We start from the raw sequence: 13,422 nt of genomic DNA on the forward strand, positions 1-13,422 counted from the left end.
GAAAGCTATCGGCTACTTAGCCAATCTGGGTGTTCCTGTATCGATCAGTGAGAGTAGGCAAGGTGGTTAGCCCCCGTCGTGGGATACGGAAACGTCGGGAAAATGCGATTTTTAGAAACAGAACAGTTTGACCCTACGTTTAATTAACTAAATGATCGCGCACATATATATCAATCATGTTATTGAGTCAAAAACCAATTTTCACAAATTACGATTCCTTGAATGCTAGAATAGCATTTATGCATATTACGTATAATTATAGTATTAAAACTACGAAACGAGGGGTCTGGGATATCCTGTGGAATTTATGTATGCGTGCAACCATACCAATGAAGGTTTTGATAACTTTTTAATACTACCACTGAAGCTTCAAGCCCAAGATGACCGTTAAATCAGTCAGATCTAACACTTGATTGTTAGTACGTAAGCCACAATGTTGACTTCTTGGCATCTAAGTCTAAATTATTAGTTACTGACCAATGAACACAGTACATTGTTCACTTCATCATGATTACTCTTATAACGTTTATTTTTAACAATAACAGAAATATCTCGAGGAAACGATAAATCATCAATATAAAGTAGAAACAGAGAAGGGCATAATATAGACCCTTGTAGAATACCCATCATTAGATGAGCAGAACCGATTTACAATTATTTACATTGATCATCTGGAGTATCTGATTCGGATAAGGAAAGGATATATCGCCAAAATCGATTCTGACAAGAAAGAGATCTGTTACAAAAATCTATCTCATTGGAGTTGGAGACGTACATGGTGTATTCTCCTTCGGCATCCAGTTCCTGAGTTTCGAACAATAGGCTTTAATAATCAGAAGAAGTTTCAGTTAAGAGCCGCACACGGTAAGACAATGGTCTAACAACAATTTTAATGGGAAAATATTCCATAATTGCCACACTTGGCAGGCGGGTTGGCGATCGCAGTGTGGTTTAATGGTACACAGAGGACGCTGTAACACACCTTTTGGAAACTTGTTTATGAGTAGTGGCGATCCTGTATAATAAATGCACAAATTGTGAATATGAACAAAAGTAGAAAAGTCTAAGTCCTCTACCGCTGTCCCATCAGTGAGAGACCCTAATACAAATAAAGATTTAAAAATTTATGACCAATTAAGCTTCAATGCGCGCAATACAAGACTGGCGGATCGATAAGGTGAATATATTAGGCGTTAAAATCAAAATTAATATCCGTGCAGCTCCGATAACGAACCGTTTCGAATGACGCGGCGTCATCGAGTGGAACTCCGACGAAGCGCTTAAATACAGCGCCCGAAGCTCAGTGGGCACACTCGTCGCAAAGGCAAGCAACATGAAGTTCCTCGTGATCATCTCAGCGCTATTCGCGGCTGCACTTGTCAGCGGCAACAACGCGAACATGTTGCGGGTGCGGCCGAACTCGGGCCCTGCGGCTGGTGGTAAGAATTAGCTTTCTACCGAACTGTTTGTATATCTTATGTAGTTCAGAAAGTTTTCTGCAGCTGGAAAATATCGATGACAAAATGATTTTTAGCAACAGACTCTTTATACGATATTTACTGCAGCGTCTCTTTATATTTGGATGGTTTTTATGCTCTTTAACCTGTTGGACTTTAACCCGTGCTAATGTAGCAAACTTTGGTCTAGAAACTTAGATGAGGGTAGGAAGTTGAAGCTTGGGAGACGGTAATGAGCCCGCGATAACATGAGGTCATTCGCACGAAGAGGGACTATACCCGTGTAGGTGTATAGTCTGGTGACTGTAGCGTAGTGTGCCGACCCTGGTTATTCTCGCTTGATCGCGGCTGCCGATGTCTTATGTATTTCTGTGATGCGTGTTTGGTGCATCGCGCCCGGCGAAGCTCTGTGTGGTAGCGCTGTTATCCCTGGCAGACTCGTATGGTAAACAGCGATTGTAGTAATCACACTGGACACAGCAAGTACTTTATTATGACGTCAGCACGGTTCGACTTTAGTTTAATGTTGCTTTAAGTATAACCTGAATTTTAAAACATTTGTGTAAATTAAAAACGTAACTTTAATAATGATTTTACAGGTGCACTACCAGTAAGATGCATCACCACTGAAGCTTGCTTCACTCCGTGCCTTGCAGCTTGCAGATCACCAGAATATGCGGCATGCATAGAAAACCTTTGCTATTGCAGTGCTTAAGTGTCACTTGATCATTCGTCATTTTTGAAAGAAATAATAAAGGGAGTTACTGATTGATTTCTCTGCGTTTATTTTTTTACCCATTGGCACATCGCATTAGTGTTAATGTCTCTGTCAAATTTTTTCGTATCTATTATATATATATGTTACCTTCATTTATATAAAGATACCGTCTGAGTTTGTTGTGGATTTCTTTCAATTTAGAGCGGAACCGTGGTTGCTTTAAATTGTAAAATTCCATTACATTTGATTGTAATTTCTAACAATTTTATTTCCTTTGGTATTCTTGTTATAAGTCACTCAAGTGAACAATATATATAATCTGTTGTAATAGTAATACGAAGAAGGGTATTAAATAAATGAAAATGTTTATTAGGCTGAATGTTTAGAATTGTCAAAAAAAAAAAACAAATGTCTCTATTCTAATCAAAGTACTTTGAGAAAGCGTTGTTTGTTCTCATATCTGAATATTGACTTATTTTACCTATGAATAGTCAAATGCGACAAGTAAAAATAGCTGTTTTATTTTTTTTAAGTTTAATAAATTAATGAAATCGGTGTATACATATACATATATACATGTACATAAGTAAATATATATTTATAACAATTTTTAACCAATCGTCCAAACAGTAAGCCAATCACAAGCCGAGAAGTATTGCACAGCGCCCTCTATCGCCCGATGTATATATATGTAATATTTCTGTGGAATTCCCCTTTTAGATGTGCCGCTGACGATGATGTAATGTAGCTCCTACAATAGGATTGTTTACTGTCAGAATGGTGTTACAAGCTTTAAAGAATCATAAAACGTAAACAGAAAAAATAAAAAAAAGTATTTTAAATATAATTAAATAATGGAATTATGGACACAGGTTAAACATTAAAATTTTAACAGAAATATTCGCATTATTCTGTGATAAAGTATCTAACATAGCTTTCCGTCGTAATCCTATCCAATGGAAAGAGTCCTTGTCGTCACACTTGAGGTCACGGTCAGTGGCAGGCACTGATTAAAAACATTATTTTAAGGCGTCGTGGTATTTGTATCGTGAGCATGTCACGGATTTTCCCAAACGCTGCGCAGCCGAGTCGAGTGCGTTTGTTTATCTTGAAGAAATTTCCGCTGTCAAGCTTTATGTAAATTGGACAGTGTCTTTAACTACTTTGGTACATTAAGAGTTCTGACTACTATAGAGTTCCAATTGATTTACAAATAGAATTAAATATTGACAAACTAATTAGACATACATTGAGTATAGATAGGAAGATATTGTATTATATGTTATATGCCTGGAATAAGTAGGAAAGTTTTCAAATTTATAAATTAGGTATAACAGCAGACCTGAGTTCAGTAACTAAGTTCTAGAACCAAATATATTTCTATATGCATAAATGTCTCTGAATATCCCACTGAATACGTCAGAGAAGTATAAAAAGGAACTGCTTTTATACTTACTACTTTAGATGGTAACTAAAGGAATACGATTGGTAAAGTCCCTGAACACGATATAGGTATTGTTAAAATCTTTAAGCCAGCAAATGAAGAAGCTGCTTCGGTAGGAAAAATCGTACACCAAAAAAGTTTTTGCTATTAACCCTAAAGTCAAATTCTGCTAAACGAATGGAACATGTCTTCGAGATATCTATAGGCATTTTCTGGTGCATCACGTCAAAGATATAGATTGTCATCAGAGACGCAAAGTCTGAACAGACTTATAAAGTTTAAAAAATCTCAAAGAGACGTTTTGCTGATTTCACTCCTGGTCTTGGATACTTACAGTGTTCTAGTATAAAAAAGAATTTCTTCATTCAAAACTCAACCGTATCTCAATTTTCAAAAGATCCATCTTTTTCTGTGATGATCAGATTCGGCTTGAATGGTGCGGATTGCGATACCATGCACAAGTTGCTTTACGCTGTATCTTCCATGAAAATTGCCACTTTTATGAAGATTTAGACACGAACTATAATTTGGATACCAGAATTATGGTACAGCTGAAGGTACTCATTTATCAATTTAAATACATGCAACATCTTTCATCTTCATTACGTCTTACATATGGTACCAATTGGCGTGGTAATTTTTTATCAATGGGGAGATGAACGACCTATCCTTGATAGGAGTCGAAATATAGTAAGCCCCCTATTAGGTGACATGTATGGTCGAAGGTCACGATTATTTCTGAAAGGTTCACCTTGTTTATTTTTATAAGAAGGCTCAAACTCACACAGACACGGCGAAGGCTGTGCTTGGAGCTTAGTTGCGAGATAGAATCAGAAATAAGGGGATCTACAAATGAATCAAGGTCACCGACGTAGCTCGAAGAATTTCTTCCTCCTCCCTCCGTTGTCCGAAGTGGTAGTGGCCGAAATGTACTCAAGTGACGAGTACGCGTTCCGCGTATCCACTCCACTAGGTAGATCGATGACATTAGGAATGTCACGGGAAGTTACTGGATGCGGGTAGCGCAAGATTCGTCATCATGGCGATTTTTGAGGATGCCTACGCCTTTCAGTGAGTGTCTATCGGCAAAAATGATCAAGTCGTGGTGTTAAGAGTAGAGTATGATTTATCATCCTCCCGCATCCAGTTCTACACTGGATACGGAGCTCTGATGGTTAGAGAAAGAGATTTATTAAAATAAACATTAAGAACTTTTCAAACTCAGTTACGCTTAAATATCGCATTACAAGGCTGGCGAGTTGATAACGAACCGTTACGAATGCTGATGGCCGCAGCGTTTAAATACAGCTCGCAAAGCTCAGCCGGCACACTCGTCGCCCAGGCAGCAGACATGAAGTTCCTCGTGTTCCTCACCGCTCTATTGGTAGCCGCGTTCGCTTACGACAACAATGCGGACGTGCTGCGGATGCAACCGAGCTCGGTCTTGATTAGAGGTAACGATGGTTTTTTTTTATTCTAATGTTTCTATAGATGTTACAGATCAGAACAATCCTTTGGGCTACTGAATTTCAAAATAGTCGAGGAATTTTTTTACTGCAACTACTTGACCTGTTCCTGTGCTTTTAAAGCACCAAATATTAGTCAAACTCCAAGCTAATGATCGCAGATTTGTTACACATTTTACTGTTAAGTAAAACACCTCATTTGCCTATAGCCTGTGAGTGAGGTTGTGTTGTGACTTAAGGCATCCACTTGCGCTTACGATGGTGTACCTCAAGTCTTCGCGGTTTAAAGTCAGCACAATCTCAAATATAACCCAAAACTTTAGTAACATTTTCACCACTTAATGATTTTATGTGACATCTTTGTGACATTAGAGAGTGAATTTTAACAGCTAGCTAATCTTAAATGGCAGGTCCTCACTGAAATAATTTAAGCACACTTTGACTATGATGCCTGTAGCAGTCTCACATGTAAGAAGAATCCTTGCATTTATTGAGTAGTTACTTGCCAGCCCAGATTACTGAGGGTCGTGACAGAATGCTTCCATACGGAAGGTTTCCAAGGAAATTATTAAGCGATGTGTTAAGGCTAGTTCCTCTGGGTTCCAGTATACACTTCGTACCTAAGTGATCGGGCTGCTTATGATAGTGCTACCATTTGTTAGAAGTTAATTTTTATAAATACTTTACAGATCCAGCTAAGACAATTCAATGCCGATTTGATACGGACTGCGGGGGTGCGTGCTCATTGAACTGCCCGAGTGCTGAAAGTGCTATTTGCTACACTAATACCTGCTTCTGCCTCGCTTCAGCATGAGCTTGAGTCAGATTATCATTTGGCAAAACATAAAATAAAAAGTGATAAATAATTCCCCTGTGTTTTTTTTTTCATTTAATTTTTAAGTTAGAATTTTTATTTCAATGACTTTAAGATATTGCGATGTACGATCAAAGGTACCAGGTATTCCCAGGCATTAAACACTTGGTTTGAATTTTACGTACATTCTGGTCACGTAGTTACGAGAAGCTTTAACGACTGAAAAGGTGATGGAAGGCAATCAGGAGGCTGCAGCCAAAAGCTCTGGTCCAATCCAGGCTCATCACCACAACAGCCGAAGCATAATACACCGCTAAAAGCCGGCGCAGATGAAGACTCTTATTGTGCGAGAAATGGTCACCGTAAGGAATGAAGCGAAACATCGAGAGAAAGTATGCACTATCGCAGGATCAAATGTCCAGTAGGAGACTTAGAACAATTCGCGTGGTATCCGTGAGATGCATTAAAGCCCTCGCATTTACTTTGAGAGAGGGCTTAGGTACCTCGTTTTGTTTCGGAGAGGGGGGTGAGAATTTTCTGGATAGTAACAGGATGTACCTTTCGTTCCTACCAAAAACCTTCTTAGTGGTCGTCCTCGGTACCTTTGGGGAACTGCTAGATTTACAACGGAACTTACAAGTGCCACTCAGTACTGTGCCAAGACACTTGAGGGGGGGGGGAGGCTGAGCCTCCCCCGGCAGGTTTGTGTACCTGCATTATATTTCAGCACTGAGTTGTAGCTCTTTTAATCAAGTTTAAGTCGCGTGACTGACCGGGAAAATGTTTCATGTTCATTAAAACATGTCTAAAGATAACTAGTTTCCACCTCTGCTAAATCAGAACTTGTTTTCAGCTGGTCCTCAGTAGAAGAACGAATTCTTCTTTAAGACAAAAATAAACTCGTCATCTATATTAAAAGTGAAGTATATCACAGCTAAAATTTGTATGTTTGATTCAAATTCCTATTACCATTTTACAAATATTATCTCAATGGAAATATAACATAGTAATAACAGATAGAAATATTTTATTAAAAGAAATGACACTTTGAAGTAAAAGGTAAAGATTGTCAACATCTTACAGCTCATCAGTTTTTTCTGTCTAACGCCAGTCGGAGACTTTCTTCTTCCAATCAGGTCTAACTGAAAACATTTCAAGTCATGTACGAAGCAGAAATGTTTTGAATGATAGATTGTAGTCATCAAACTATTATTATGCTAAATGAAAACAAATAGATCAATTAGGATAGGAGAAAAAATACCAAAGACATAACAAAATACTTTATTGTGACATAAAGAAGCGACCTACTGTGAAAGTTTAGGAGTAGGTTAGTAGGAGTCAGAGAAGTAAGAAAGGTGTTGTGTATATGGAGATAAATAAGCCAGGAAAATGTGAGAATTTTGGTCGAAAAACAGAAGATGAATAAATAAAATGTGTAAAGGATGTAAGCAGGGAAAGAAACAATAAAACAAGGACGTGAAAAAAATATTTGACACAATAAAAAGACTTTGTCCCTCCCTAGTGAGTGGTGAACCAGAGTCGATCATTATGCTCATTTCAATTTTTTCTACTCTCTGAGATTCCCTTCTTGTGCCCACGTTTTGCCACTGTTCTAGGTTAATATTTCCCAATATGTTACCTACTCAGGTAAGACCTGGGAAAGCTATCGACTACTTAGCCAATCTGAGTGTTCCTGTATCGACAAAGTCGATTGGCAAAGATTTTTAGAAACAGAACAGCTTGACCCTACGTTTAATTAACTAAATGATAGCGCATGCATGTATCAATCATATTATCGAGTAAACAAACCAATTTTCACAAATTACGATTCCTTGAATGCTATATTAAGATTTATTCATATTACGTATAATTATAGTATTAAAGCTAAGAAACGAGAGGTCTGGGATATCCTGTGGAATTTATGTATGCGTACACCCATATTATTGAAGGTTTTGTTAACTTTTTAGTACCACCACTGAAGCTTCAAGCCCAAGATATCCGTTAAGTCAGATCTAACACTTAATTGTTGATACGTAGGCCACAATTTTGACTTCCAAGCATCTAGGACTAAATTTTTAATTACTGACCAATGAACACAGTACATTACTTACTTCATCATGATTACTCCTATAACGTTTAACTTTAAAAATAACTTATATATCTAGGGAAAACGGAAAGTCATTAATATAAAGTAGAAACAGAAAGGGACCAAGAAGAGAACCCTGTGGAACACCCATCTTTATATGAGAAGAACCGATTTACAATCATTTACATTAACCGTCTAGAGTCCCTGATTCTGATAACAAAGAGATGTGGTGCAAAAATCTATCTCATTGGAGTTGGAAACGTACATGGTGTATCCTTCTTCGGCATACAGTTCCTCAGTTTCGAACAATAAGCTCGTATAATCAGTAGTAGTTTCAGCTAACAGCTGCATACGGTAAGACATAGGTTAGGAGGATATACCATAATCGCCACGCTTGGCAGGCGGGTTGGCGATTGTAGTGCGGGTTTATGGTACACAGAGGACGCTGTAACACACCTTTGGAAACTTGTTTGTGTGCAGTGGAGATTCTGTATAATTAATGCATATAGTGTGAATATGAACAAAAGTAGAAAATTCTAAGTCCTCTACCGCTGTCCCATCAGTGAGAGACCCTAATACAAATAAAGATTTAAAAATTTATGACCAATTAAGCTTCAATGCGCGCAATACAAGACTGGCGGATCGATAAGGTGAATATATTAGGCGTTAAAATCAAAATTAATATGCGTGCAGCTCCGATAACGAACCGTTTCGAATGATGCGGCGTCATCGAGTGGAACTCCGACGAAGCGCTTAAATACAGCGCCCGAAGCTCAGTGGGCACACTCGTCGCAAAGGCAAGCAACATGAAGTTCCTCGTGATCATCTCGGCGCTATTCGCGGCTGCACTTGTCAGCAGCAACAACGCGAACATGTTGCGGGTGCGTCCGAACTCGGGCCCTGCGGCTGGTGGTAAGAATTAGCTTTCTACCGAACTGTTTGTACAGCTTATGTAATTCAAAAAGTTCTCTGCAGCTGGGAAATATCGATGGCAAAATGATTTTTAGCAACAGACTCTTTATACGATATTTACTGCAGAGTCTCTTTATATTTGGTTGATTTATATGCTCTTTAGCCTGTTGGACTTTAACCCGTGTTAATGTAGCAAACTTTGGTCTAGAAACTTAGATGAGGGTAGGAAGTTGAAGCTTGGGAGACGGTAATGAGCCCGCGAAAACATGAGGTCATTCGCACGAAGAGGGACTATACCCGTGTAGGTGTATAGTCTGGTGACTGTAGCGTAGTGTGCCGACCCTGATTACCCTCGCTTGATCGCGGCTGCCGATGTCTTATGTATTTCTGTGATGCGTGTTTGGTGCATCGCGCCCGGCGAGGCCCTGTGTGGTAGCGCTGTTGTCCCTGGCAGACTCGTATGGTATACAGCGATTGTAGTAATCACACTGGACAGAGCAAGTGCTTTATCATGACGTCAGCACGGTTCGACTTTAGTTTTAAGATGTTTTAAGCATAACCTGAATTTTAAAACATTTGTGTAAATTAAAAACGTAACTTTTATAATAATTTTACAGCTGCACTACCAGTAAGATGCTACACCACTGAAGCTTGCTTCAACCCGTGCCTTGCAGCTTGCAGATCACCAGAATATGCATTATGCCTAGAAAACTTTTGCTATTGCAGTGCTTGAGTTCTATTTGATCACTTGGTATTTTTGAGAAAAATAAAAATGGGGGTTACAAAATGATTTCTCTGCGTTTTTTTTTTTGGCCCATAAGCATCGAATTGATTTTAAGATATCTCTGTTAAATATTATCTGTACCTAATTTATCTATATATTGCCTTTATGTATATAAAGATACCGTTTTAGTGTGTTAGGGACTTCTTCGAGATTAGAACGGAACAGTGGTTGCTTTAAATTGAAGGGTTCTATTGCGTTTAATTGTACTTTCTTTCAAAATTTTGTTCCTTCTGTTATTCTTTTTAGAAAACACACAACAACATAAATCATCTATTGTGATAGTAATACGAACAAGGGTATAAAATAAATGAAAATGTTTATTTGGTTGAATGTAAATATTCAGTTGTCAAAAAAAAAAAAAACAATTGTCTCTATGCTTATTAAAGTACTTTGAGAAAGCGTTGTTTGTTCTCTTATCTGAATACCGACTTGTTTTGTATGAACACAATGGGCAAAAAAAAATTAAATCGTATTTCATCATCAACATTACAGTTTGTCCACTGCTGAACGTGGGCCTATCCCAAAGAAAGACCAGTTGGAAATGGTATTAGTGGATTTTTTATCACTAACTAGATGTTACAATCCCTTTATTGTTATATATATACAAAAGCATGTAGTAAAAATAGCTGTTTTTAAATAAAAAAAGAAAAGTTTTTTTTACTTAAAAAGTCGAATGTAATCGGTTTTATAGTTTTAAGCTTAATACGGATTACTAATCCAGTAAGCTTTCATATTACACTATCGATAAACTTACGGAATACGACTTCTTTACATTACAACTAAATAAAATATATACACTATACACAAACTACACTTAATTATTATAAGCTATGTTATGTTATGGGGTACTGTTTCCGAGAGAGAGTGCGGTTGGTTACGATACCCGGGTCCCTACTTTGAACTACTTGGTCCTACGCGTTGGTGGAAGTGATCTTGGGATGCGAGACACGTGGCGGGGTCGCGCGTACGTACGCTTAGCGCAGGCCCTCTAGATGCGAGGCGGAGGGGAGAGGCTTCGCGTATGGTCACACTGCGAAATGCCAGCAACCTTGGTTTGGTCCAAATCTATGTTTAGTCGTTCATTGATTTGTATGTCGGTACGCTGCCCAGGATTGTGGTAAGGTAAACAAAACAGAGAACTCGGCAACGAAATAAAAGCATATTTTAAATAAAAAGACTTTGAACTACAGGTCGGTATTCCCCTGATTATGGTGGTAGGCAGCCGAGAGATTTCCCGCGACTATTCAGACGGCAGCAGGTCGGAGCAGGAGCGCTGGTAGACAAATGCGCTCGAGCTGGTGCAGAAGCAGATTCGGTTTCAATAACCGTTTTTAATATTAAAACACGCACCCGTGAATAGATGTCACAGCTATAAATGTATATTGGATCTGCCCCGCCGACTTTTAATACCGAGATGGCTTGCGACAAGAGAAAGGGAGAAGCCAGAGGTAGTTGATGGTTTGAAATTCTTACTAGGTCCGGTAGGTCTTGAAGGTAATAACAACACGAAGTCCGGAGTAAAAGTGTTTATATTGATGCAATCTTAACCATTTTGGCGAATCTCTTGGAACGCGGGACATGGGGTACGTACGCATCCATGCAATACCAGCTGATTGTAACACTTTTTGTCAGACTTCTACGTCAAATCTGATCATTATCCCCGCTGCTGATTCTCATAATTCAGCCAAGTATCTTCTATCCAATCCGCTGGATTAAGTAACCTTTATAGCCCAACGGATTGGCAGAGAAGTGGCAGTGGGCGACCACTGTGCGCAGTTCACATGGCCGCAGGAGCCTTAAGGTTCTAGCTAATGGAGGTCGCGCACCGGCAAGCGCACCCAAGAATTGAATAAATGACCTTGTTAAGGTTGTAAGAGTTAACAGAGGATGTACTATAGCTGAAATGATGGTCATAAACCACTACAGTCCAACTCCCATCAAATACAAAGAGAAGAAAGAGTGCAGCTGACATCCCTGTCCATTCGTCTCTATAACAAAAGAATAAACAGACTTACCTACCTAAGTTAGTAACTCTAATAACCAATGAAAATCTCACAAATTGACATTTTAATTTTTCATGTACAGTTACGCTTAAAATCGTTTACAAGTCTGGCGGGTTGATAAGGTAAATAAAATAGATGTTTAAATCAATGCTAATATGCGTTATCAAGCGTTCCGCCGCAGCGCTTAAATACAGCGCGCAAAGCCCATTCTTGCTGACAGATACGTCACTCAAGAAGGAGACATGAAATTCCTCGTGATCCTCTCGGCTCTATTCGCGACTGCTCTTGCCATTAACGACTATAGACAATCTGTGCCGCTGCACCCAGCTTCCCCCTCGTTTGAGAGGTTTAGGTAAGGATTAGTACTTTTCGGATAAGAGTTACAAGTCAATTTCCGCTCTCCGGTAAAAGAAAAGTTTTAAAAATAAAAATCATAAAGCAGAAATGTTAGAAAATATAGATTAAATTATAAAACAAATATTATAATTAAACAGTTCAGAAGTAAATGGAGAAGGAAAAGGGGTGATGTACGAATGATATTGGAATGAAAATGAATGAGAGATTATATGAGAGGAGAAAAGAGGAACGAGTGAAATGAATTAAGAAAGATGGAAGAAGAGCGAAGAAATAAAATTCGAAAAAGAATAAATTATTTGAAAAGTTATCCTTGCGTACCCAAGACTGGGGAACTTACGAGAGGCCCCAAATAACGGAGGCCGAATAAAAAAAATTGATCGATCGTTAACCTATTTATCTTTGCTACGGATACCTTTACCGCCAAATAGTGACAAACTGGGGCACCGTGCTCGACAAATTCCTGACCCATTGACACTTACACAAAACACCATTGTTATAAGTCATGGGAAAAAAATACACGAAAATCAAAAGGTACCAAGCCTTGCCTCAATTTGACAAGCGCAGATTGGTGTGATATAATGCTTATTGCCTGGATCATCAGAACACTGCGAAACCGAAGTCGTATTGTCTGTTTGTAAATTCGATACCATTGTCCTTAGTTTTGTTCGTAAAGCAATAAGTGTTATTGGACTGAGACTTGCGATCATATGTCGCGGGTTCGATTCCGAGATACAATCTTATATAATTGAGACTTTTTAGAGTAATATAGAATTGCCACTGCTCACAAAAAAGTTCAACGATAATGAACAGCAGCATCCTTTGCGTACCATAATACCACACTGTGATCGATAACACGTCTGCCAAGCGTGAATTAGGGTATTTCCTTCCATAAAAATCGTTGGTTGACCTATGCCTAGCAGTGTGCGGCTCTGAGCTACTCCTGATTATCAGGACTTAATATTCGAAACTGAGGAACTGAATACCGACGGAGGATACACCATGTATGTCTCCAACACCCATAAGTTATATTTAATGGAATCAGGCGTTACCTTGCGGAAGTCCATCCTAAGTAAGAAAAGGACCAATATTTAGCCACTACCGCACCTGCAGTGATAGTCGTGCAACAAAGTGCACCGCCCGCCAGCCCGCTGATAAATGCGTATGCGGCAAACAATGCGAATCACACAACCGCCACCGCCAAATTACTCAACACGTGTTTCACCCCTACACGGGGCATCTTCAGGAGTTATATTACACCGATGATCCGATGTGATGATCTCTGTGTTTGGCACTAATGCGTGCACTAAACTGCATGTGCGGAAGTGGCTAAATATTGGTCCTTTTCTTACCCATAAGATAGATTTTGGCGACAGATCTCTTT

At 38.9% G+C, this 13,422-nt stretch overlaps 3 long non-coding RNA genes across 3 annotated transcripts; all 3 read left to right on the forward strand.

The window, feature by feature from the left end:
* Nucleotides 1-1,228: 1,228 nt before the first annotated feature.
* Nucleotides 1,229-2,196, forward strand: LOC137931678 (uncharacterized). The gene is made up of 2 exons (XR_011109052.1): nucleotides 1,229-1,439; nucleotides 2,057-2,196. It is a non-coding gene; the product is annotated as an uncharacterized lncRNA (long non-coding RNA).
* Nucleotides 2,197-4,942: 2,746 nt separating this feature from the next.
* LOC137931767 (uncharacterized) lies at nucleotides 4,943-5,953 on the forward strand. The gene is made up of 2 exons (XR_011109055.1): nucleotides 4,943-5,073; nucleotides 5,775-5,953. It is a non-coding gene; the product is annotated as an uncharacterized lncRNA (long non-coding RNA).
* A 2,746-nt stretch (nucleotides 5,954-8,699) lies between these two features.
* Nucleotides 8,700-9,683, forward strand: LOC137931677 (uncharacterized). Its single transcript, XR_011109051.1, has 2 exons — nucleotides 8,700-8,897; nucleotides 9,515-9,683. It is a non-coding gene; the product is annotated as an uncharacterized lncRNA (long non-coding RNA).
* Nucleotides 9,684-13,422: the final 3,739 nt, after the last annotated feature.

The sequence above is a fragment of the Battus philenor genome, unplaced genomic scaffold (assembly GCF_028537555.1).
Source record: "Battus philenor isolate CCGP_79_NKW_IND1 unplaced genomic scaffold, ilBatPhil1.0.hap1 SCAF_8, whole genome shotgun sequence".
NCBI classification, from domain to species: domain Eukaryota; kingdom Metazoa; phylum Arthropoda; class Insecta; order Lepidoptera; family Papilionidae; genus Battus; species Battus philenor.